General features: G+C 41.9%; 11 non-coding genes across 11 annotated transcripts; all 11 read left to right on the top strand.

Moving 5' to 3' along the window:
- Positions 1-3,875: 3,875 nt before the first annotated feature.
- Positions 3,876-4,072, top strand: LOC141185798 (U2 spliceosomal RNA). Its single transcript, XR_012260412.1, has one exon. It is a non-coding gene; the product is annotated as a U2 spliceosomal RNA (small nuclear RNA).
- A 1,120-nt stretch (positions 4,073-5,192) lies between these two features.
- Positions 5,193-5,383, top strand: LOC141184256 (U2 spliceosomal RNA). The gene has a single exon (XR_012259029.1). It is a non-coding gene; the product is annotated as a U2 spliceosomal RNA (small nuclear RNA).
- A 1,122-nt stretch (positions 5,384-6,505) lies between these two features.
- On the top strand, positions 6,506-6,696 carry LOC141190073 (U2 spliceosomal RNA). The gene has a single exon (XR_012264109.1). It is a non-coding gene; the product is annotated as a U2 spliceosomal RNA (small nuclear RNA).
- Positions 6,697-13,091: 6,395 nt separating this feature from the next.
- On the top strand, positions 13,092-13,288 carry LOC141185796 (U2 spliceosomal RNA). Its single transcript, XR_012260410.1, has one exon. It is a non-coding gene; the product is annotated as a U2 spliceosomal RNA (small nuclear RNA).
- Positions 13,289-14,409: 1,121 nt separating this feature from the next.
- On the top strand, positions 14,410-14,600 carry LOC141184255 (U2 spliceosomal RNA). Its single transcript, XR_012259028.1, has one exon. It is a non-coding gene; the product is annotated as a U2 spliceosomal RNA (small nuclear RNA).
- Positions 14,601-15,722: 1,122 nt separating this feature from the next.
- On the top strand, positions 15,723-15,913 carry LOC141190072 (U2 spliceosomal RNA). Its single transcript, XR_012264108.1, has one exon. It is a non-coding gene; the product is annotated as a U2 spliceosomal RNA (small nuclear RNA).
- A 1,122-nt stretch (positions 15,914-17,035) lies between these two features.
- On the top strand, positions 17,036-17,226 carry LOC141190071 (U2 spliceosomal RNA). The gene has a single exon (XR_012264107.1). It is a non-coding gene; the product is annotated as a U2 spliceosomal RNA (small nuclear RNA).
- Positions 17,227-18,348: 1,122 nt separating this feature from the next.
- Positions 18,349-18,539, top strand: LOC141190070 (U2 spliceosomal RNA). Its single transcript, XR_012264106.1, has one exon. It is a non-coding gene; the product is annotated as a U2 spliceosomal RNA (small nuclear RNA).
- Positions 18,540-19,664: 1,125 nt separating this feature from the next.
- Positions 19,665-19,855, top strand: LOC141190069 (U2 spliceosomal RNA). The gene has a single exon (XR_012264105.1). It is a non-coding gene; the product is annotated as a U2 spliceosomal RNA (small nuclear RNA).
- Positions 19,856-20,972: 1,117 nt separating this feature from the next.
- Positions 20,973-21,163, top strand: LOC141190068 (U2 spliceosomal RNA). Its single transcript, XR_012264104.1, has one exon. It is a non-coding gene; the product is annotated as a U2 spliceosomal RNA (small nuclear RNA).
- Positions 21,164-22,283: 1,120 nt separating this feature from the next.
- Positions 22,284-22,474, top strand: LOC141190067 (U2 spliceosomal RNA). Its single transcript, XR_012264103.1, has one exon. It is a non-coding gene; the product is annotated as a U2 spliceosomal RNA (small nuclear RNA).
- The last annotated feature ends 566 nt before the right edge of the window (positions 22,475-23,040 follow it).

The following is a 23,040-nucleotide window of genomic DNA, read 5'->3' as shown; positions in this document are numbered from 1 at the left end:
AGGGGTTTCGGTCTCCGCTGCTACAGGTGGGGACCGGGATCTTGCTGCCTCTGAAGAGTCAGAGGCTCTGCCTTGTGCGCAACCTCCTCCTATAGGACGACCTTCTACAGGTCAAACAGGGGCGGCGGAACCCCTCGGGGACCCACCTGATGAGGAACTGCATGGCCAGCCAATGGAGACCCAGCGGGTTCTGCCAGCCAGCCCTCCGAGCTATGCCAGTGTAGCGTCGGGTTTATATAAATGTGGTAATCTTTCCTCCTCCACGGAGACTCTCGTGACGATACTATCAGATGAGGAGGGAGGCGCAAGCCCAGTGGTCTGATCAGGTTCATCGGACAGGTAAATCCGTTGCTCTTAGTTACCTAAGTAAAATTTCTACATTTTCTAATGATGGCTGAACTCAAAGGTATTTCCCTCAACGTGAGAGGCATAAAATCTAACACGAGAAGAACTGCTCTTTTTAATTTTTTTACGTGTTTTACTGCATCTGTATTTTTTCTGCAAGAATGTAATATCCCACATGAAATGTCATATCAAAAATATAAAGATGAGTGGAAGTGTGGGCCATCTGTCTGGTCCGGATCGAATGCTGCAGGATCAGCGGGTGTAGCCATACTTTTTAAAGGGAACGTTTTAATTGATTTTATTCAGGAAATTTTACCAGGTCGTATTTTATTAGTGAAAGCTTTTATTGATGGTATTAGATGGCAGTTTTTAAATTTTTATGGATCCCCAGAGAAAAATGAAAGAGCCGAAATGCTTGATCTTTTACCATTATTTATTAATAACTCTGAACCTTTTATCTTAGCAGGGGATTTTAATTGTGTTTTAAAAGGTGAAAACCGGCGCTCCAGCTCTGTAAGCAGGAACTACGATAAAACCTCAGGTATGCTACATGATATAGTCAAAGATGCTAAATTGATAGACATATATAAAGAGTGTCATAGTGACAGCCCAGAGGACGCCGGTTTCACTTGGAGCAATGCTAATTGTAGCTCTAGGATTGATTTTATTTTTGGTTCAGATAAAACAATACCTGCCAAATGTGAAGTTTTAACTAATATATTTTCAGACCATAAACTTTTATCCTTTACCATAAAAGTAAATGACAACAAAAAATGTGGTAAGAAAAGCTGGAAAATGAACGTATCCCTTTTAACCGACCCGCAGATTTTATCAGATTTTATTGAGTTTTATAGGAAATGTAGAAAAGGGAAAAAAACAAATGAGACTATGAGTGTATGGTGGGATAGAATGAAAGTAAAAATAAAAGACTTTTTTATTAAAAAGAGTATATGTAGAGCCAAAGAAAAATATGAAGAATATAGAATTTTAAATACCCGCCTACAAACATTATTTAAGCTCAGAGACAATGGGATAGATGTACAACTTGATATTTCAAACTTAAAAGAAGAGATTTCAAAATGGCTAGAACAAAAAGGAAAAGAGATAATTTTTCGTTCTAGAGTACAACATATAGAAGAAAATGAAAAGTGTTCCAGATATTTTTTTAGGAAAAATAAAAAAGAAAAAGTGATAATTGACCATATAGATGGTGAGAATAATATAAAAAATATGCTGGGTAAAGTTGAGGTTTTTTTTTCTAATCTTTTTAATGGAAAAAATATAGATAATAAATTAATGGATGATTCGCTGCAAGGACTAACAGCTGTTTTAGATCCCGCATCCCAAGAGTTTTTATCCCAAGTTTTAACGGAACAAGAAGTATTAAAAACTATTAAAAGTTTTAAAACTGGAAAGGTCCCTGGTCCTGATGGCATCCCAATAGAATTTTATGTATGTTTTTATGATATTTTAAAAGATGATTTGTTTTATTTGTTTACTGAGGTTTTTAATAATAAGGTTTTATTAAATTCCTGGAAGAAAGGTGAAGTCTCCCTCCTATACAAAAAAGGTGATAAATCAAAATTAGAAAACTGGAGACCAATAACACTTTTAAATTGTGACTATAAAATAATGGCTAAAATTTGTGCAAATCGTCTAAAAGAAGTCATCAGCAAAGTTATTCATTCTAATCAAGTGTGTGGGGTGCCGGGGCGCAGTATATGGGACAATCTGAATTTAGTGAAAGACTGTATTGAGGATGTGAAAGACAGAAAGGGGAAAATGGCGATTTTATCTATTGATTTTGAAAAAGCATTTGACCGTGTCTCACACTTTTATCTTTTTAAAGTTTTAGAGAAAATGGGCATACCAGAAGGGTTTTTACTATCGCTTAAAGCATTTTACAAGGATTGTACAAGTAAGATTTTAGTGAATGGTTTTAAGACACAAGAGGTATTTTTACGGTCAGGGGTGAAACAGGGATGCCCTCTGTCCCCCCTACTGTTTATCTGTGCACTGGAACCAATGTTATGTGCAATACGCCAAAATAAACAGATATGCGGTGTCCCTCTGCCTGGAAGCGGTGGTTTGGAGGCCAAGGTTGTAGGCTACATGGATGACGTGGCGGTCTTGTGTACAGATGCACCATCACTTACGGCCACTCTCCATCAAGTGCAATCCTTTTGTCTAGCTTCTGGTTTTAAAATCAATTTTAATAAGTGTAACATTTTAAGTGTTGGGGGGATGATTTTACGTGATGTACCAATTAATGTCTCCCAATCCATTTCCATTTTAGGTATATCATTCACTGAAAATAATGATGGTTATAATAGTTGGGAAACAGTTACACAGAAAGTAAATACGAAAATATGTATGTGGAACATGAGGAGACTTACAATGGAGGGTAAAGTATTGGTTTTAAAGATGGTGATTTTACCTCTTTTATTGTATCTTAGCATGGTTTTCCCCCCGCCTGTTAATGTTTTAAAAAAGATAACCAAAACCTGTTTTACCTTCTTTTGGAACTCAAAAATGGAAAAGCTGAAAAGAGAAATCGTGATGAAATCAAAAGTAAAAGGTGGTAAAGATTTTCCAGATTTTAATAGGTTTCTTTTAATCCATCTGTTCGTTTACTGTTTTAATGCCCTTTTTAAGAATCACTATTGCTCCTTTTTTATGCGTTTTAATACAGGATTTTTTATGAGAAAGTTTGGATGGTATGAAGTTAATATATCTGTGCCCCATGCTTTTAATTTGTCGACGCATTATGAGATTTTAAGGAAAATAGTGTCCGATTTTAATTTAGGGACTAAGAAAATAGAGGAATTAAGAAATAGTAAGAAACTAATTAAAGAAATACGTAAAAGTGAGGAAATATGTAATGTTGACAGATATGATGATGACAAATCTATGTCTATCTGGAAAATGATTAACGTTTTTTATCTTTTTAATGAACAGAGAGATCTGGCTTGGAGTTGCATGCACCGCTGTCTTCCTTGCCGGGCATTCCAATACAGAAGAGGATTTGTGAGGTCTGCCATCTGCCCAAGAGCCGGATGCCAAGAAGAGGAAACGGTGGAACATCTATTATGGACATGTAATTTTGCAAAGGATTTCTGGAGAAGACTGCTCCCCCTACTGGAAAGGGTGGCAGACCTCAAGGACTTTACATATAAAACTGTGCTATACGGACTTATGGAATGCCCCACAATGGACCAGTACACAATGGCTTGGAAGACAGTGAACTGCGCCAAGTCATCTCTCTGGAAAGCGCGCAACATTGCTATTTTTAAACAAGATGTTTTATCAGTGAATGATGTTTTAAGTTTATGTTTATGTGAAATGTATACTTATTATTTAATTGACAAAAAGAAGAATGTACATATTTCCAAAAAATGGCTTGTTGACCAATGGAACCTAATTATTTAAAATCTTTGTATTTTTTTGTTTTGTAAATTTCATTTGTCTTTTAACGTTTGGTATTTGTCTAATTATGCTTGTAATTTGTTAAAGTTTTAATAAACGGTTTTATCCCTCTGCAGGGGATAGCCAAATTAAAAAAAAAAATAAAAAATCTGTTCTTATCAGTTTAATATCTGATACGTCCCCTATCTGGGGACCATATATTAAATGGATTTTTAGAACAGGGAGATGGAAAAAGAGCTTGCTCTGTCCACTCCACGCATTGACCTGGTATTGCAGTATCTCCAGGACCGGTGCACCCCTTCTTTAATGCAGTTTCTAAAATCAGAAAGAATTGAATTCAATGCTTTTTGTTCATTTTGCTTGTTTGTCGGATTTTGGGATGGACTCTTTGGCTTTGCTTTTCTTCTCCTCATTGGATTTTTCATGTTAAAAGTTGCAGAAGCCAGATGACAAGCTCATTTTGGTTCAACTTCAGCAACCGTGCATTGCATTGCCATGTAATGTAATGTAATGCAATGCTATCTATCTAGCTCTCCCTCTATACTTCCTTTTGGATAAACAGACATATTAGGCAAGCATTTTGGAGCTTTCACCTAAATAACTACAGGTGGTGAGATAAGCTGCACAATATAATTGACCTTTCAGTATATTGTTGCACACACACCATCTATTTAGCAAATGCCCTTGTTATCAACAGCAGCCTTTTAAACTCACCTGAGCTAACAGGTATGTGAGCTGGTTACTCTGCTGCGCTTAAAATTTCTTTTTTGGTTTGCTACAATGCCTTTTCTGAAACGTTGTCTCCCTCTGCTGGAACACTGACTTCTTTCATTTAATGCCTGCAGACTATAAAAGAGAAACCAACCCAAAAAGTTTGGTTGATTAGTCTGTGGCATTCTTTTAAACTGTTGCTTATGGCGGTCTCTGTGAGCTTCTCAGTGACATTCAGCCATCCAGGTATCCCGCCTGCAGTAGACGGAATGTGGCAATGGAACGCTGGCTGCGCGTGTCATAATAGGCTCTGAGCCTTTATATACCTGCGCACAGCAGCAGCCACCTTCAGTCTGCTGCTGGACAGCCAGCAGCAGCAGCAGCAGGAGAGGTAATTAATCAGCAACCCTCCTGCTAAGGGTAGACAGCTGCTCATTCCACCCCCCCCCCGCCTTAATTGGTTCTCCTCCCTTCCAACGGTGTTGAGGCGGGTGGGAACAGCCGGGGGTTGAGGGTACTGTGCTAAAAGAGGTGGAGTTATGCAGATCTAAAACGCGTGGATTGCAGCAGCAGCAAGCCGAAAAGTGCAGGCATGTGAGGGATCTAGAGGTTGACAGCATGTCTTCTTAACGGGAGTCCAGGTGGCCATCTCCACAAATGGACTTTTCAGAATCCTTGGGTGGCACCGTAGTCGGAATCCAATTCTGGTTATCGCTTCTCGGCCTTTTGGCTAAGATCAAGTGTAGTATCTGTTCTTATCAGTTTAATATCTGATACGTCCCCTATCTGGGGACCATATATTAAATGGATTTTTAGAACAGGGAGATGGAAAAAGAGCTTGCTCTGTCCACTCCACGCATTGACCTGGTATTGCAGTATCTCCAGGACTGGTGCACCCCTTCTTTAATGCAGTTTCTAAAATCAGAAAGAATTGAATTCAATGCTTTTTGTTCATTTTGCTTGTTTGTCGGATTTTGGGATGGACTCTTTGGCTTTGCTTTTCTTCTCCTCATTGGATTTTTCATGTTAAAAGTTGCAGAAGCCAGATGACAAGCTCATTTTGGTTCAACTTCAGCAACTGTGCATTGCATTGCCATGTAATGTAATGTAATGCAATGCTATCTATCTAGCTCTCCCTCTATACTTCCTTTTGGATAAACAGACATATTAGGCAAGCATTTTGGAGCTTTCACCTAAATAACTACAGGTGGTGAGATAAGCTGCACAATATAATTGACCTTTCAGTATATTGTTGCACACACACCATCTATTTAGCAAATACCCTTGTTATCAACAGCAGCCTTTTAAACTCACCTGAGCTAACAGGTATGTGAGCTGGTTACTCTGCTGCGCTTAAAATTTCTTTTTTGGTTTGCTACAATGCCTTTTCTGAAACGTTGTCTCCCTCTGCTGGAACACTGACTTCTTTCATTTAATGCCTGCAGACTATAAAAGAGAAACCAACCCAAAAAGTTTGGTTGATTAGTCTGTGGCATTCTTTTAAACTGTTGCTTATGGCGGTCTCTGTGAGCTTCTCAGTGACATTCAGCCATCCAGGTATCCCGCCTACAGTAGACGGAATGTGGCAATGGAACGCTGGCTGCGCGTGTCATAATAGGCTCTGAGCCTTTATATACCTGCGCACAGCAGCAGCCACCTTCAGTCTGCTGCTGGACAGCCAGCAGCAGCAGCAGCAGGAGAGGTAATTAATCAGCAACCCTCCTGCTAAGGGTAGACAGCTGCTCGTTCCATCCCCCCCCCCCGCCTTAATTGGTTCTCCTCCCTTCCAACGGTGTTGAGGCGGGTGGGAACAGCCGGGGGTTGAGGGTACTGTGCTAAAAGAGGTGGAGTTATGCAGATCTAAAACGCGTGGATTGCAGCAGCAGCAAGCCGAAAAGTGCAGGCATGTGAGGGATCTAGAGGTTGACAGCATGTCTTCTTAACGGGAGTCCAGGTGGCCATCTCCACAAATGGACTTTTCAGAATCCTTGGGTGGCACCGTAGTCGGAATCCAATTCTGGTTATCGCTTCTCGGCCTTTTGGCTAAGATCAAGTGTAGTATCTGTTCTTATCAGTTTAATATCTGATACGTCCCCTATCTGGGGACCATATATTAAATGGATTTTTAGAACAGGGAGATGGAAAAAGAGCTTGCTCTGTCCACTCCACGCATTGACCTGGTATTGCAGTATCTCCAGGACCGGTGCACCCCTTCTTTAATGCAGTTTCTAAAATCAGAAAGAATTGAATTCAATGCTTTTTGTTCATTTTGCTTGTTTGTCGGATTTTGGGATGGACTCTTTGGCTTTGCTTTTCTTCTCCTCATTGGATTTTTCATGTTAAAAGTTGCAGAAGGCAGATGACAAGCTCATTTTGGTTCAACTTCAGCAACTGTGCATTGCATTGCCATGTAATGTAATGTAATGCAATGCTATCTATCTAGCTCTCCCTCTATACTTCCTTTTGGATAAACAGACATATTAGGCAAGCATTTTGGAGCTTTCACCTAAATAACTACAGGTGGTGAGATAAGCTGCACAATATAATTGACCTTTCAGTATATTGTTGCACACACACCATCTATTTAGCAAATGCCCTTGTTATCAACAGCAGCCTTTTAAACTCACCTGAGCTAACAGGTATGTGAGCTGGTTACTCTGCTGCGCTTAAAATTTCTTTTTTGGTTTGCTACAATGCCTTTTCTGAAACGTTGTCTCCCTCTGCTGGAACACTGACTTCTTTCATTTAATGCCTGCAGACTATAAAAGAGAAACCAACCCAAAAAGTTTGGTTGATTAGTCTGTGGCATTCTTTTAAACTGTTGCTTATGGCGGTCTCTGTGAGCTTCTCAGTGACATTCAGCCATCCAGGTATCCCGCCTGCAGTAGACGGAATGTGGCAATGGAACGCTGGCTGCGCGTGTCATAATAGGCTCTGAGCCTTTATATACCTGCGCACAGCAGCAGCCACCTTCAGTCTGCTGTTGGACAGCCAGCAGCAGCAGCAGCAGGAGAGGTAATTAATCAGCAACCCTCCTGCTAAGGGTAGACAGCTGCTCGTTCCACCCCCCCCCCGCCTTAATTGGTTCTCCTCCCTTCCAACGGTGTTGAGGCGGGTGGGAACAGCCGGGGGTTGAGGGTACTGTGCTAAAAGAGGTGGAGTTATGCAGATCTAAAACGCGTGGATTGCAGCAGCAGCAAGCCGAAAAGTGCAGGCATGTGAGGGATCTAGAGGTTGACAGCATGTCTTCTTAACGGGAGTCCAGGTGGCCATCTCCACAAATGGACTTTTCAGAATCCTTGGGTGGCACCGTAGTCGGAAACCAATTCTGGTTATCGCTTCTCGGCCTTTTGGCTACGATCAAGTGCTTTATTGCAGGAGATTGTGGTTGAAGGGCACTCGGGTACCCCTCTCCTTGGCCTGGCAGGATCGTCCACTTTGGTGGACTTAACCTGCTTGCTGCTATTAGGGAGAGGGCTTAGTCCTAGGGTAACGAGTTGCGATCCCCCAGCTTCCAGGTGTTTTTCGCTGCAAGAACACTGGGAGCGCAGATTGCAAGCGGCTGCAATTTGCAACCTTGTTGCGTTTTTCCATGGAGGTTGACCCTAACCTCGTGCCTCTTTATGCGAGGCTAAAAAACTCTATCCGAGTTCACTTCACGGCGGGTGGCTCGGATATGAGGAAATTAGGGTATGTAGTCCAGGACGTGCTCAGGAACCTTCTTGGCGTACAAAGGAATGAAATTCTCTCCATCCAGGATTATCCCAGAAGAGGTGACTATGACATCACATTCACCGGAGAAGGTATTTTTAGAGATGTACTAGAAAAGTTAAAAAAAGTTGAAAATAGTCCTGTTTTGAAAGGGATACAAATTGTTGAGCACGTCCTGGATGAGGTAAGACTGGTTATTGTAAAAATATTTTCGCCCTTTGTTTCTGCTCCAGAAGTAATGTCATTTCTAGCAATTTATTTTAAAAGTGTTAAATGTATTGGGAAGATATTAAACGAATATAACATATGGACATCTAAGTGGAAATTCCTTGTGAAGTGTACAAGAGATCCAAATACACCAGGTGGTATACGGCTCCCCCCTGCCCGTTTCAAAATAGGGCAAACAAATGGGGATTTCTTCTTTTCTGGGATGCCAGTATATTGCAGAAATTGTGGGCGCTATGGTCATTCAAAAGAAAACTGTCATGTATCATGTAGAAATTGTGCTAGTGAAGAACATGAGACAAAAGAATGCCCTAAGGAAAAGAAATGCAGTTTTTGCCAGACTCCAGGTCACTTTTATTTTTCTTGCCCTCACAGATTTCGGGAAGATGAGCAAAAGGGGAAGTCCAAGACGTCCGACCAAGGACCAAAAGATCAGACCACCCCTCAGGAGGAGGAACAACAACCTGGAGCCTCTGGAGACAATAAGGGCGTACCAAATAGTGAAGTGTCTCCAGAGTCTATGACAGGTAAAATACCAAATCCCAAAACCTGGCTGCAGGACCTGCGGGAGTCCAAAAGGAGGGCTGAGAAGGAGCAGAAGGGCACTACTGGTAAGGTCAAAAGGGACCGGCAAAAGGCCGACACAGAAGCCCATGCCCAGTCTGGGTCTCCTAGTGCTGAGGGCGCTGAGTGGATAAAGGTGGGTCCTAAGAAAAAGAAAAAGGGTGGTTCGGAGGAGGCAGCAGGAGGTGAACAGATGGACACTTCTCCAGAAGGGGACGTGGACGCTGGACCCTCAGGGGTTTCGGTCTCCGCTGCTACAGGTGGGGACCGGGATCTTGCTGCCTCTGAAGAGTCAGAGGCTCTGCCTTGTGCGCAACCTCCTCCTATAGGACGACCTTCTACAGGTCAAACAGGGGCGGCGGAACCCCTCGGGGACCCACCTGATGAGGAACTGCATGGCCAGCCAATGGAGACCCAGCGGGTTCTGCCAGCCAGCCCTCCGAGCTATGCCAGTGTAGCGTCGGGTTTATATAAATGTGGTAATCTTTCCTCCTCCACGGAGACTCTCGTGACGATACTATCAGATGAGGAGGGAGGCGCAAGCCCAGTGGTCTGATCAGGTTCATCGGACAGGTAAATCCGTTGCTCTTAGTTACCTAAGTAAAATTTCTACATTTTCTAATGATGGCTGAACTCAAAGGTATTTCCCTCAACGTGAGAGGCATAAAATCTAACACGAGAAGAACTGCTCTTTTTAATTTTTTTACGTGTTTTACTGCATCTGTATTTTTTCTGCAAGAATGTAATATCCCACATGAAATGTCATATCAAAAATATAAAGATGAGTGGAAGTGTGGGCCATCTGTCTGGTCCGGATCGAATGCTGCAGGATCAGCGGGTGTAGCCATACTTTTTAAAGGGAACGTTTTAATTGATTTTATTCAGGAAATTTTACCAGGTCGTATTTTATTAGTGAAAGCTTTTATTGATGGTATTAGATGGCAGTTTTTAAATTTTTATGGATCCCCAGAGAAAAATGAAAGAGCCGAAATGCTTGATCTTTTACCATTATTTATTAATAACTCTGAACCTTTTATCTTAGCAGGGGATTTTAATTGTGTTTTAAAAGGTGAAAACCGGCGCTCCAGCTCTGTAAGCAGGAACTACGATAAAACCTCAGGTATGCTACATGATATAGTCAAAGATGCTAAATTGATAGACATATATAAAGAGTGTCATAGTGACAGCCCAGAGGACGCCGGTTTCACTTGGAGCAATGCTAATTGTAGCTCTAGGATTGATTTTATTTTTGGTTCAGATAAAAGAATACCTGCCAAATGTGAAGTTTTAACTAATATATTTTCAGACCATAAACTTTTATCCTTTACCATAAAAGTAAATGACAACAAAAAATGTGGTAAGAAAAGCTGGAAAATGAACGTATCCCTTTTAACCGACCCGCAGATTTTATCAGATTTTATTGAGTTTTATAGGAAATGTAGAAAAGGGAAAAAAACAAATGAGACTATGAGTGTATGGTGGGATAGAATGAAAGTAAAAATAAAAGACTTTTTTATTAAAAAGAGTATATGTAGAGCCAAAGAAAAATATGAAGAATATAGAATTTTAAATACCCGCCTACAAACATTATTTAAGCTCAGAGACAATGGGATAGATGTACAACTTGATATTTCAAACTTAAAAGAAGAGATTTCAAAATGGCTAGAACAAAAAGGAAAAGAGATAATTTTTCGTTCTAGAGTACAACATATAGAAGAAAATGAAAAGTGTTCCAGATATTTTTTTAGGAAAAATAAAAAAGAAAAAGTGATAATTGACCATATAGATGGTGAGAATAATATAAAAAATATGCTGGGTAAAGTTGAGGTTTTTTTTTCTAATCTTTTTAATGGAAAAAATATAGATAATAAATTAATGGATGATTCGCTGCAAGGACTAACAGCTGTTTTAGATCCCGCATCCCAAGAGTTTTTATCCCAAGTTTTAACGGAACAAGAAGTGTTAAAAACTATTAAAAGTTTTAAAACTGGAAAGGTCCCTGGTCCTGATGGCATCCCAATAGAATTTTATGTATGTTTTTATGATATTTTAAAAGATGATTTGTTTTATTTGTTTACTGAGGTTTTTAATAATAAGGTTTTATTAAATTCCTGGAAGAAAGGTGAAGTCTCCCTCCTATACAAAAAAGGTGATAAATCAAAATTAGAAAACTGGAGACCAATAACACTTTTAAATTGTGACTATAAAATAATGGCTAAAATTTGTGCAAATCGTCTAAAAGAAGTCATCAGCAAAGTTATTCATTCTAATCAAGTGTGTGGGGTGCCGGGGCGCAGTATATGGGACAATCTGAATTTAGTGAAAGACTGTATTGAGGATGTGAAAGACAGAAAGGGGAAAATGGCGATTTTATCTATTGATTTTGAAAAAGCATTTGACCGTGTCTCACACTTTTATCTTTTTAAAGTTTTAGAGAAAATGGGCATACCAGAAGGGTTTTTACTATCGCTTAAAGCATTTTACAAGGATTGTACAAGTAAGATTTTAGTGAATGGTTTTAAGACACAAGAGGTATTTTTACGGTCAGGGGTGAAACAGGGATGCCCTCTGTCCCCCCTACTGTTTATCTGTGCACTGGAACCAATGTTATGTGCAATACGCCAAAATAAACAGATATGCGGTGTCCCTCTGCCTGGAAGCGGTGGTTTGGAGGCCAAGGTTGTAGGCTACATGGATGACGTGGCGGTCTTGTGTACAGATGCACCATCACTTACGGCCACTCTCCATCAAGTGCAATCCTTTTGTCTAGCTTCTGGTTTTAAAATCAATTTTAATAAGTGTAACATTTTAAGTGTTGGGGGGATGATTTTACGTGATGTACCAATTAATGTCTCCCAATCCATTTCCATTTTAGGTATATCATTCACTGAAAATAATGATGGTTATAATAGTTGGGAAACAGTTACACAGAAAGTAAATACGAAAATATGTATGTGGAACATGAGGAGACTTACAATGGAGGGTAAAGTATTGGTTTTAAAGATGGTGATTTTACCTCTTTTATTGTATCTTAGCATGGTTTTCCCCCCGCCTGTTAATGTTTTAAAAAAGATAACCAAAACCTGTTTTACCTTCTTTTGGAACTCAAAAATGGAAAAGCTGAAAAGAGAAATCGTGATGAAATCAAAAGTAAAAGGTGGTAAAGATTTTCCAGATTTTAATAGGTTTCTTTTAATCCATCTGTTCGTTTACTGTTTTAATGCCCTTTTTAAGAATCACTATTGCTCCTTTTTTATGCGTTTTAATACAGGATTTTTTATGAGAAAGTTTGGATGGTATGAAGTTAATATATCTGTGCCCCATGCTTTTAATTTGTCGACGCATTATGAGATTTTAAGGAAAATAGTGTCCGATTTTAATTTAGGGACTAAGAAAATAGAGGAATTAAGAAATAGTAAGAAACTAATTAAAGAAATACGTAAAAGTGAGGAAATATGTAATGTTGACAGATATGATGATGACAAATCTATGTCTATCTGGAAAATGATTAACGTTTTTTATCTTTTTAATGAACAGAGAGATCTGGCTTGGAGTTGCATGCACCGCTGTCTTCCTTGCCGGGCATTCCAATACAGAAGAGGATTTGTGAGGTCTGCCATCTGCCCAAGAGCCGGATGCCAAGAAGAGGAAACGGTGGAACATCTATTATGGACATGTAATTTTGCAAAGGATTTCTGGAGAAGACTGCTCCCCCTACTGGAAAGGGTGGCAGACCTCAAGGACTTTACATATAAAACTGTGCTATACGGACTTATGGAATGCCCCACAATGGACCAGTACACAATGGCTTGGAAGACAGTGAACTGCGCCAAGTCATCTCTCTGGAAAGCGCGCAACATTGCTATTTTTAAACAAGATGTTTTATCAGTGAATGATGTTTTAAGTTTATGTTTATGTGAAATGTATACTTATTACTTAATTGACAAAAAGAAGAATGTACATATTTCCAAAAAATGGCTTGTTGACCAATGGAACCTAATTATTTAAAATCTTTGTATTTTTTTGTTTTGTAAATTTCATTTGTCTTTTAACGTTTGGTATTTGTCTAATTATGCTTGTAATTTGTTAAAGTTTTAATAAACGGTTTTATCCCTCTGCAGGGGATAGCCAAATTAAAAAAAAAAATAAAAAATCTGTTCTTATCAGTTTAATATCTGATACGTCCCCTATCTGGGGACCATATATTAAATGGATTTTTAGAACAGGGAGATGGAAAAAGAGCTTGCTCTGTCCACTCCACGCATTGACCTGGTATTGCAGTATCTCCAGGACCGGTGCACCCCTTCTTTAATGCAGTTTCTAAAATCAGAAAGAATTGAATTCAATGCTTTTTGTTCATTTTGCTTGTTTGTCGGATTTTGGGATGGACTCTTTGGCTTTGCTTTTCTTCTCCTCATTGGATTTTTCATGTTAAAAGTTGCAGAAGCCAGATGACAAGCTCATTTTGGTTCAACTTCAGCAACCGTGCATTGCATTGCCATGTAATGTAATGTAATGCAATGCTATCTATCTAGCTCTCCCTCTATACTTCCTTTTGGATAAACAGACATATTAGGCAAGCATTTTGGAGCTTTCACCTAAATAACTACAGGTGGTGAGATAAGCTGCACAATATAATTGACCTTTCAGTATATTGTTGCACACACACCATCTATTTAGCAAATGCCCTTGTTATCAACAGCAGCCTTTTAAACTCACCTGAGCTAACAGGTATGTGAGCTGGTTACTCTGCTGCGCTTAAAATTTCTTTTTTGGTTTGCTACAATGCCTTTTCTGAAACGTTGTCTCCCTCTGCTGGAACACTGACTTCTTTCATTTAATGCCTGCAGACTATAAAAGAGAAACCAACCCAAAAAGTTTGGTTGATTAGTCTGTGGCATTCTTTTAAACTGTTGCTTATGGCGGTCTCTGTGAGCTTCTCAGTGACATTCAGCCATCCAGGTATCCCGCCTGCAGTAGACGGAATGTGGCAATGGAACGCTGGCTGCGCGTGTCATAATAGGCTCTGAGCCTTTATATACCTGCGCACAGCAGCAGCCACCTTCAGTCTGCTGCTGGACAGCCAGCAGCAGCAGCAGCAGGAGAGGTAATTAATCAGCAACCCTCCTGCTAAGGGTAGACAGCTGCTCATTCCACCCCCCCCCCCGCCTTAATTGGTTCTCCTCCCTTCCAACGGTGTTGAGGCGGGTGGGAACAGCCGGGGGTTGAGGGTACTCTGCTAAAAGAGGTGGAGTTATGCAGATCTAAAACGCGTGGATTGCAGCAGCAGCAAGCCGAAAAGTGCAGGCATGTGAGGGATCTAGAGGTTGACAGCATGTCTTCTTAACGGGAGTCCAGGTGGCCATCTCCACAAATGGACTTTTCAGAATCCTTGGGTGGCACCGTAGTCGGAATCCAATTCTGGTTATCGCTTCTCGGCCTTTTGGCTAAGATCAAGTGTAGTATCTGTTCTTATCAGTTTAATATCTGATACGTCCCCTATCTGGGGACCATATATTAAATGGATTTTTAGAACAGGGAGATGGAAAAAGAGCTTGCTCTGTCCACTCCACGCATTGACCTGGTATTGCAGTATCTCCAGGACTGGTGCACCCCTTCTTTAATGCAGTTTCTAAAATCAGAAAGAATTGAATTCAATGCTTTTTGTTCATTTTGCTTGTTTGTCGGATTTTGGGATGGACTCTTTGGCTTTGCTTTTCTTCTCCTCATTGGATTTTTCATGTTAAAAGTTGCAGAAGCCAGATGACAAGCTCATTTTGGTTCAACTTCAGCAACTGTGCATTGCATTGCCATGTAATGTAATGTAATGCAATGCTATCTATCTAGCTCTCCCTCTATACTTCCTTTTGGATAAACAGACATATTAGGCAAGCATTTTGGAGCTTTCACCTAAATAACTACAGGTGGTGAGATAAGCTGCACAATATAATTGACCTTTCAGTATATTGTTGCACACACACCATCTATTTAGCAAATACCCTTGTTATCAACAGCAGCCTTTTAAACTCACCTGAGCTAACAGGTATGTGAGCTGGTTACTCTGCTGCGCTTAAAATTTCTTTTTTGGTTTGCTACAATGCCTTTTCTGAAACGTTGTCTCCCTCTGCTGGAACACTGACTTCTTTCATTTAATGCCTGCAGACTATAAAAGAGAAACCAACCCAAAAAGTTTGGTTGATTAGTCTGTGGCATTCTTTTAAACTGTTGCTTATGGCGGTCTCTGTGAGCTTCTCAGTGACATTCAGCCATCCAGGTATCCCGCCTGCAGTAGACGGAATGTGGCAATGGAACGCTGGCTGCGCGTGTCATAATAGGCTCTGAGCCTTTATATACCTGCGCACAGCAGCAGCCACCTTCAGTCTGCTGCTGGACAGCCAGCAGCAGCAGCAGCAGGAGAGGTAATTAATCAGCAACCCTCCTGCTAAGGGTAGACAGCTGCTCGTTCCATCCCCCCCCCCCGCCTTAATTGGTTCTCCTCCCTTCCAACGGTGTTGAGGCGGGTGGGAACAGCCGGGGGTTGAGGGTACTGTGCTAAAAGAGGTGGAGTTATGCAGATCTAAAACGCGTGGATTGCAGCAGCAGCAAGCCGAAAAGTGCAGGCATGTGAGGGATCTAGAGGTTGACAGCATGTCTTCTTAACGGGAGTCCAGGTGGCCATCTCCACAAATGGACTTTTCAGAATCCTTGGGTGGCACCGTAGTCGGAATCCAATTCTGGTTATCGCTTCTCGGCCTTTTGGCTAAGATCAAGTGTAGTATCTGTTCTTATCAGTTTAATATCTGATACGTCCCCTATCTGGGGACCATATATTAAATGGATTTTTAGAACAGGGAGATGGAAAAAGAGCTTGCTCTGTCCACTCCACGCATTGACCTGGTATTGCAGTATCTCCAGGACCGGTGCACCCCTTCTTTAATGCAGTTTCTAAAATCAGAAAGAATTGAATTCAATGCTTTTTGTTCATTTTGCTTGTTTGTCGGATTTTGGGATGGACTCTTTGGCTTTGCTTTTCTTCTCCTCATTGGATTTTTCATGTTAAAAGTTGCAGAAGGCAGATGACAAGCTCATTTTGGTTCAACTTCAGCAACTGTGCATTGCATTGCCATGTAATGTAATGTAATGCAATGCTATCTGTCTAGCTCTCCCTCTATACTTCCTTTTGGATAAACAGACATATTAGGCAAGCATTTTGGAGCTTTCACCTAAATAACTACAGGTGGTGAGATAAGCTGCACAATATAATTGACCTTTCAGTATATTGTTGCACACACACCATCTATTTAGCAAATGCCCTTGTTATCAACAGCAGCCTTTTAAACTCACCTGAGCTAACAGGTATGTGAGCTGATTACTCTGCTGCGCTTAAAATTTCTTTTTTGGTTTGCTACAATGCCTTTTCTGAAACGTTGTCTCCCTCTGCTGGAACACTGACTTCTTTCATTTAATGCCTGCAGACTATAAAAGAGAAACCAACCCAAAAAGTTTGGTTGATTAGTCTGTGGCATTCTTTTAAACTGTTGCTTATGGCGGTCTCTGTGAGCTTCTCAGTGACATTCAGCCATCCAGGTATCCCGCCTGCAGTAGACGGAATGTGGCAATGGAACGCTGGCTGCGCGTGTCATAATAGGCTCTGAGCCTTTATATACCTGCGCACAGCAGCAGCCACCTTCAGTCTGCTGCTGGACAGCCAGCAGCAGCAGCAGCAGGAGAGGTAATTAATCAGCAACCCTCCTGCTAAGGGTAGACAGCTGCTCGTTCCATCCCCCCCCCCCGCCTTAATTGGTTCTCCTCCCTTCCAACGGTGTTGAGGCGGGTGGGAACAGCCGGGGGTTGAGGGTACTGTGCTAAAAGAGGTGGAGTTATGCAGATCTAAAACGCGTGGATTGCAGCAGCAGCAAGCCGAAAAGTGCAGGCATGTGAGGGATCTAGAGGTTGACAGCATGTCTTCTTAACGGGAGTCCAGGTGGCCATCTCCACAAATGGACTTTTCAGAATCCTTGGGTGGCACCGTAGTCGGAAACCAATTCTGGTTATCGCTTCTCGGCCTTTTGGCTAAGATCAAGTGTAGTATCTGTTCTTATCAGTTTAATATCTGATACGTCCCCTATCTGGGGACCATATATTAAATGGATTTTTAGAACAGGGAGATGGAAAAAGAGCTTGCTCTGTCCACTCCACGCATTGACCTGGTATTGCAGTATCTCCAGGACCGGTGCACCCCTTCTTTAATGCAGTTTCTAAAATCAGAAAGAATTGAATTCAATGCTTTTTGTTCATTTTGCTTGTTTGTCGGATTTTGGGATGGACTCTTTGGCTTTGCTTTTCTTCTCCTCATTGGATTTTTCATGTTAAAAGTTGCAGAAGCCAGATGACAAGCTCATTTTGGTTCAACTTCAGCAACTGTGCATTGCATTGCCATGTAATGTAATGTAATGCAATGCTATCTATCTAGCTCTCCCTCTATACTTCCTTTTGGATAAACAGACATATTAGGCAAGCATTTTGGAGCTTTCACCTAAATAACTACAGGTGGTGAGATAAGCTGCACAATATAATTGACCTTTCAGTATATTGTTGCACACACACCATCTATTTAGCAAATGCCCTTGTTATCAACAGCAGCCTTTTAAACTCACCTGAGCTAACAGGTATGTGAGCTGGTTACTCTGCTGCGCTTAAAATTTCTTTTTTGGTTTGCTACAATGCCTTTTCTGAAACGTTGTCTCCCTCTGCTGGAACACTGACTTCTTTCATTTAATGCCTGCAGACTATAAAAGAGAAACCAACCCAAAAAGTTTGGTTGATTAGTCTGTGGCATTCTTTTAAACTGTTGCTTATGGCGGTCTCTGTGAGCTTCTCAGTGACATTCAGCCATCCAGGTATCCCGCCTGCAGTAGACGGAATGTGGCAATGGAACGCTGGCTGTGCGTGTCATAATAGGCTCTGAGCCTTTATATACCTGCGCACAGCAGCAGCCACCTTCAGTCTGCTGCTGGACAGCCAGCAGCAGCAGCAGCAGCAGGAGAGGTAATTAATCAGCAACCCTCCTGCTAAGGGTAGACAGCTGCTCGTTCCACCCCCCCCCGCCTTAATTGGTTCTCCTCCCTTCCAACGGTGTTGAGGCGGGTGGGAACAGCCGGGGGTTGAGGGTACTGTGCTAAAAGAGGTGGAGTTATGCAGATCTAAAACGCGTGGATTGCAGCAGCAGCAAGCCGAAAAGTGCAGGCATGTGAGGGATCTAGAGGTTGACAGCATGTCTTCTTAACGGGAGTCCAGGTGGCCATCTCCACAAATGGACTTTTCAGAATCCTTGGGTGGCACCGTAGTCGGAAACCAATTCTGGTTATCGCTTCTCGGCCTTTTGGCTAAGATCAAGTGTAGTATCTGTTCTTATCAGTTTAATATCTGATACGTCCCCTATCTGGGGACCATATATTAAATGGATTTTTAGAACAGGGAGATGGAAAAAGAGCTTGCTCTGTCCACTCCACGCATTGACCTGGTATTGCAGTATCTCCAGGACCGGTGCACCCCTTCTTTAATGCAGTTTCTAAAATCAGAAAGAATTGAATTCAATGCTTTTTGTTCATTTTGCTTGTTTGTCGGATTTTGGGATGGACTCTTTGGCTTTGCTTTTCTTCTCCTCATTGGATTTTTCATGTTAAAAGTTGCAGAAGCCAGATGACAAGCTCATTTTGGTTCAACTTCAGCAACTGTGCATTGCATTGCCATGTAATGTAATGTAATGCAATGCTATCTATCTAGCTCTCCCTCTATACTTCCTTTTGGATAAACAGACATATTAGGCAAGCATTTTGGAGCTTTCACCTAAATAACTACAGGTGGTGAGATAAGCTGCACAATATAATTGACCTTTCAGTATATTGTTGCACACACACCATCTATTTAGCAAATGCCCTTGTTATCAACAGCAGCCTTTTAAACTCACCTGAGCTAACAGGTATGTGAGCTGGTTACTCTGCTGCGCTTAAAATTTCTTTTTTGGTTTGCTACAATGCCTTTTCTGAAACGTTGTCTCCCTCTGCTGGAACACTGACTTCTTTCATTTAATGCCTGCAGACTATAAAAGAGAAACCAACCCAAAAAGTTTGGTTGATTAGTCTGTGGCATTCTTTTAAACTGTTGCTTATGGCGGTCTCTGTGAGCTTCTCAGTGACATTCAGCCATCCAGGTATCCCGCCTGCAGTAGACGGAATGTGGCAATGGAACGCTGGCTGCGCGTGTCATAATAGGCTCTGAGCCTTTATATACCTGCGCACAGCAGCAGCCACCTTCAGTCTGCTGCTGGACAGCCAGCAGCAGCAGCAGCAGCAGGAGAGGTAATTAATCAGCAACCCTCCTGCTAAGGGTAGACAGCTGCTCGTTCCACCCCCCCCCCCCGCCTTAATTGGTTCTCCTCCCTTCCAACGGTGTTGAGGCGGGTGGGAACAGCCGGGGGTTGAGGGTACTGTGCTAAAAGAGGTGGAGTTATGCAGATCTAAAACGCGTGGATTGCAGCAGCAGCAAGCCGAAAAGTGCAGGCATGTGAGGGATCTAGAGGTTGACAGCATGTCTTCTTAACGGGAGTCCAGGTGGCCATCTCCACAAATGGACTTTTCAGAATCCTTGGGTGGCACCGTAGTCGGAAACCAATTCTGGTTATCGCTTCTCGGCCTTTTGGCTAAGATCAAGTGTAGTATCTGTTCTTATCAGTTTAATATCTGATACGTCCCCTATCTGGGGACCATATATTAAATGGATTTTTAGAACAGGGAGATGGAAAAAGAGCTTGCTCTGTCCACTCCACGCATTGACCTGGTATTGCAGTATCTCCAGGACCGGTGCACCCCTTCTTTAATGCAGTTTCTAAAATCAGAAAGAATTGAATTCAATGCTTTTTGTTCATTTTGCTTGTTTGTCGGATTTTGGGATGGACTCTTTGGCTTTGCTTTTCTTCTCCTCATTGGATTTTTCATGTTAAAAGTTGCAGAAGCCAGATGACAAGCTCATTTTGGTTCAACTTCAGCAACTGTGCATTGCATTGCCATGTAATGTAATGTAATGCAATGCTATCTATCTAGCTCTCCCTCTATACTTCCTTTTGGATAAACAGACATATTAGGCAAGCATTTTGGAGCTTTCACCTAAATAACTACAGGTGGTGAGATAAGCTGCACAATATAATTGACCTTTCAGTATATTGTTGCACACACACCATCTATTTAGCAAATGCCCTTGTTATCAACAGCAGCCTTTTAAACTCACCTGAGCTAACAGGTATGTGAGCTGGTTACTCTGCTGCGCTTAAAATTTCTTTTTTGGTTTGCTACAATGCCTTTTCTGAAACGTTGTCTCCCTCTGCTGGAACACTGACTTCTTTCATTTAATGCCTGCAGACTATAAAAGAGAAACCAACCCAAAAAGTTTGGTTGATTAGTCTGTGGCATTCTTTTAAACTGTTGCTTATGGCGGTCTCTGTGAGCTTCTCAGTGACATTCAGCCATCCAGGTATCCCGCCTGCAGTAGACGGAATGTGGCAATGGAACGCTGGCTGCGCGTGTCATAATAGGCTCTGAGCCTTTATATACCTGCGCACAGCAGCAGCCACCTTCAGTCTGCTGCTGGACAGCCAGCAGCAGCAGGAGAGGTAATTAATCAGCAACCCTCCTGCTAAGGGTAGACAGCTGCTCGTTCCACCCCCCCCCCCCCGCCTTAATTGGTTCTCCTCCCTTCCAACGGTGTTGAGGCGGGTGGGAACAGCCGGGGGTTGAGGGTACTGTGCTAAAAGAGGTGGAGTTATGCAGATCTAAAACGCGTGGATTGCAGCAGCAGCAAGCCGAAAAGTGCAGGCATGTGAGGTATCTAGAGGTTGACAGCATGTCTTCTTAACGGGAGTCCAGGTGGCCATCTCCACAAATGGACTTTTCAGAATCCTTGGGTGGCACCGTAGTCGGAAACCAATTCTGGTTATCGCTTCTCGGCCTTTTGGCTAAGATCAAGTGTAGTATCTGTTCTTATCAGTTTAATATCTGATACGTCCCCTATCTGGGGACCATATATTAAATGGATTTTTAGAACAGGGAGATGGAAAAAGAGCTTGCTCTGTCCACTCCACGCATTGACCTGGTATTGCAGTATCTCCAGGACCGGTGCACCCCTTCTTTAATGCAGTTTCTAAAATCAGAAAGAATTGAATTCAATGCTTTTTGTTCATTTTGCTTGTTTGTCGGATTTTGGGATGGACTCTTTGGCTTTGCTTTTCTTCTCCTCATTGGATTTTTCATGTTAAAAGTTGCAGAAGCCAGATGACAAGCTCATTTTGGTTCAACTTCAGCAACTGTGCATTGCATTGCCATGTAATGTAATGTAATGCAATGCTATCTATCTAGCTCTCCCTCTATACTTCCTTTTGGATAAACAGACATATTAGGCAAGCATTTTGGAGCTTTCACCTAAATAACTACAGGTGGTGAGATAAGCTGCACAATATAATTGACCTTTCAGTATATTGTTGCACACACACCATCTATTTAGCAAATGCCCTTGTTATCAACAGCAGCCTTTTAAACTCACCTGAGCTAACAGGTATGTGAGCTGGTTACTCTGCTGCGCTTAAAATTTCTTTTTTGGTTTGCTACAATGCCTTTTCTGAAACGTTGTCTACCTCTGCTGGAACACTGACTTCTTTCATTTAATGCCTGCAGACTATAAAAGAGAAACCAACCCAAAAAGTTTGGTTGATTAGTCAGTGGCATTCTTTTAAACTGTTGCTTATGGCGGTCTCTGTGAGCTTCTCAGTGACATTCAGCCATCCAGGTATCCCGCCTGCAGTAGACGGAATGTGGCAATGGAACGCTGGCTGCGCGTGTCATAATAGGCTCTGAGCCTTTATATACCTGCGCACAGCAGCAGCCACCTTCAGTCTGCTGCTGGACAGCCAGCAGCAGCAGCAGCAGGAGAGGTAATTAATCAGCAACCCTCCTGCTAAGGGTAGACAGCTGCTCGTTCCACCCCCCCCCCGCCTTAATTGGTTCTCCTCCCTTCCAACGGTGTTGAGGCGGGTGGGAACAGCCGGGGGTTGAGGGTACTGTGCTAAAAGAGGTGGAGTTATGCAGATCTAAAACGCGTGGATTGCAGCAGCAGCAAGCCGAAAAGTGCAGGCATGTGAGGGATCTAGAGGTTGACAGCATGTCTTCTTAACGGGAGTCCAGGTGGCCATCTCCACAAATGGACTTTTCAGAATCCTTGGGTGGCACCGTAGTCGGAAACCAATTCTGGTTATCGCTTCTCGGCCTTTTGGCTAAGATCAAGTGTAGTATCTGTTCTTATCAGTTTAATATCTGATACGTCCCCTATCTGGGGACCATATATTAAATGGATTTTTAGAACAGGGAGATGGAAAAAGAGCTTGCTCTGTCCACTCCACGCATTGACCTGGTATTGCAGTATCTCCAGGACCGGTGCACCCCTTCTTTAATGCAGTTTCTATAATCAGAAAGAATTGAATTCAATGCTTTTTGTTCATTTTGCTTGTTTGTCGGATTTTGGGATGGACTCTTTGGCTTTGCTTTTCTTCTCCTCATTGGATTTTTCATGTTAAAAGTTGCAGAAGCCAGATGACAAGCTCATTTTGGTTCAACTTCAGCAACTGTGCATTGCATTGCCATGTAATGTAATGTAATGCAATGCTATCTATCTAGCTCTCCCTCTATACTTCCTTTTGGATAAACAGACATATTAGGCAAGCATTTTGGAGCTTTCACCTAAATAACTACAGGTGGTGAGATAAGCTGCACAATATAATTGACCTTTCAGTATATTGTTGCACACACACCATCTATTTAGCAAATGCCCTTGTTATCAACAGCAGCCTTTTAAACTCACCTGAGCTAACAGGTATGTGAGCTGGTTACTCTGCTGCGCTTAAAATTTCTTTTTTGGTTTGCTACAATGCCTTTTCTGAAACGTTGTCTCCCTCTGCTGGAACACTGACTTCTTTCATTTAATGCCTGCAGACTATAAAAGAGAAACCAACCC

The sequence above is a fragment of the Phyllobates terribilis genome, unplaced genomic scaffold (genome assembly GCF_046119375.1).
Source record: "Phyllobates terribilis strain yellow unplaced genomic scaffold, ASM4611937v1 Scaffold_40__1_contigs__length_11209783, whole genome shotgun sequence".
Classification (NCBI taxonomy): domain Eukaryota; kingdom Metazoa; phylum Chordata; class Amphibia; order Anura; family Dendrobatidae; genus Phyllobates; species Phyllobates terribilis.
The sequence above is the reverse complement of the archived record's forward strand: the minus strand, read 5'-3'. Positions and strand labels throughout refer to the sequence as shown.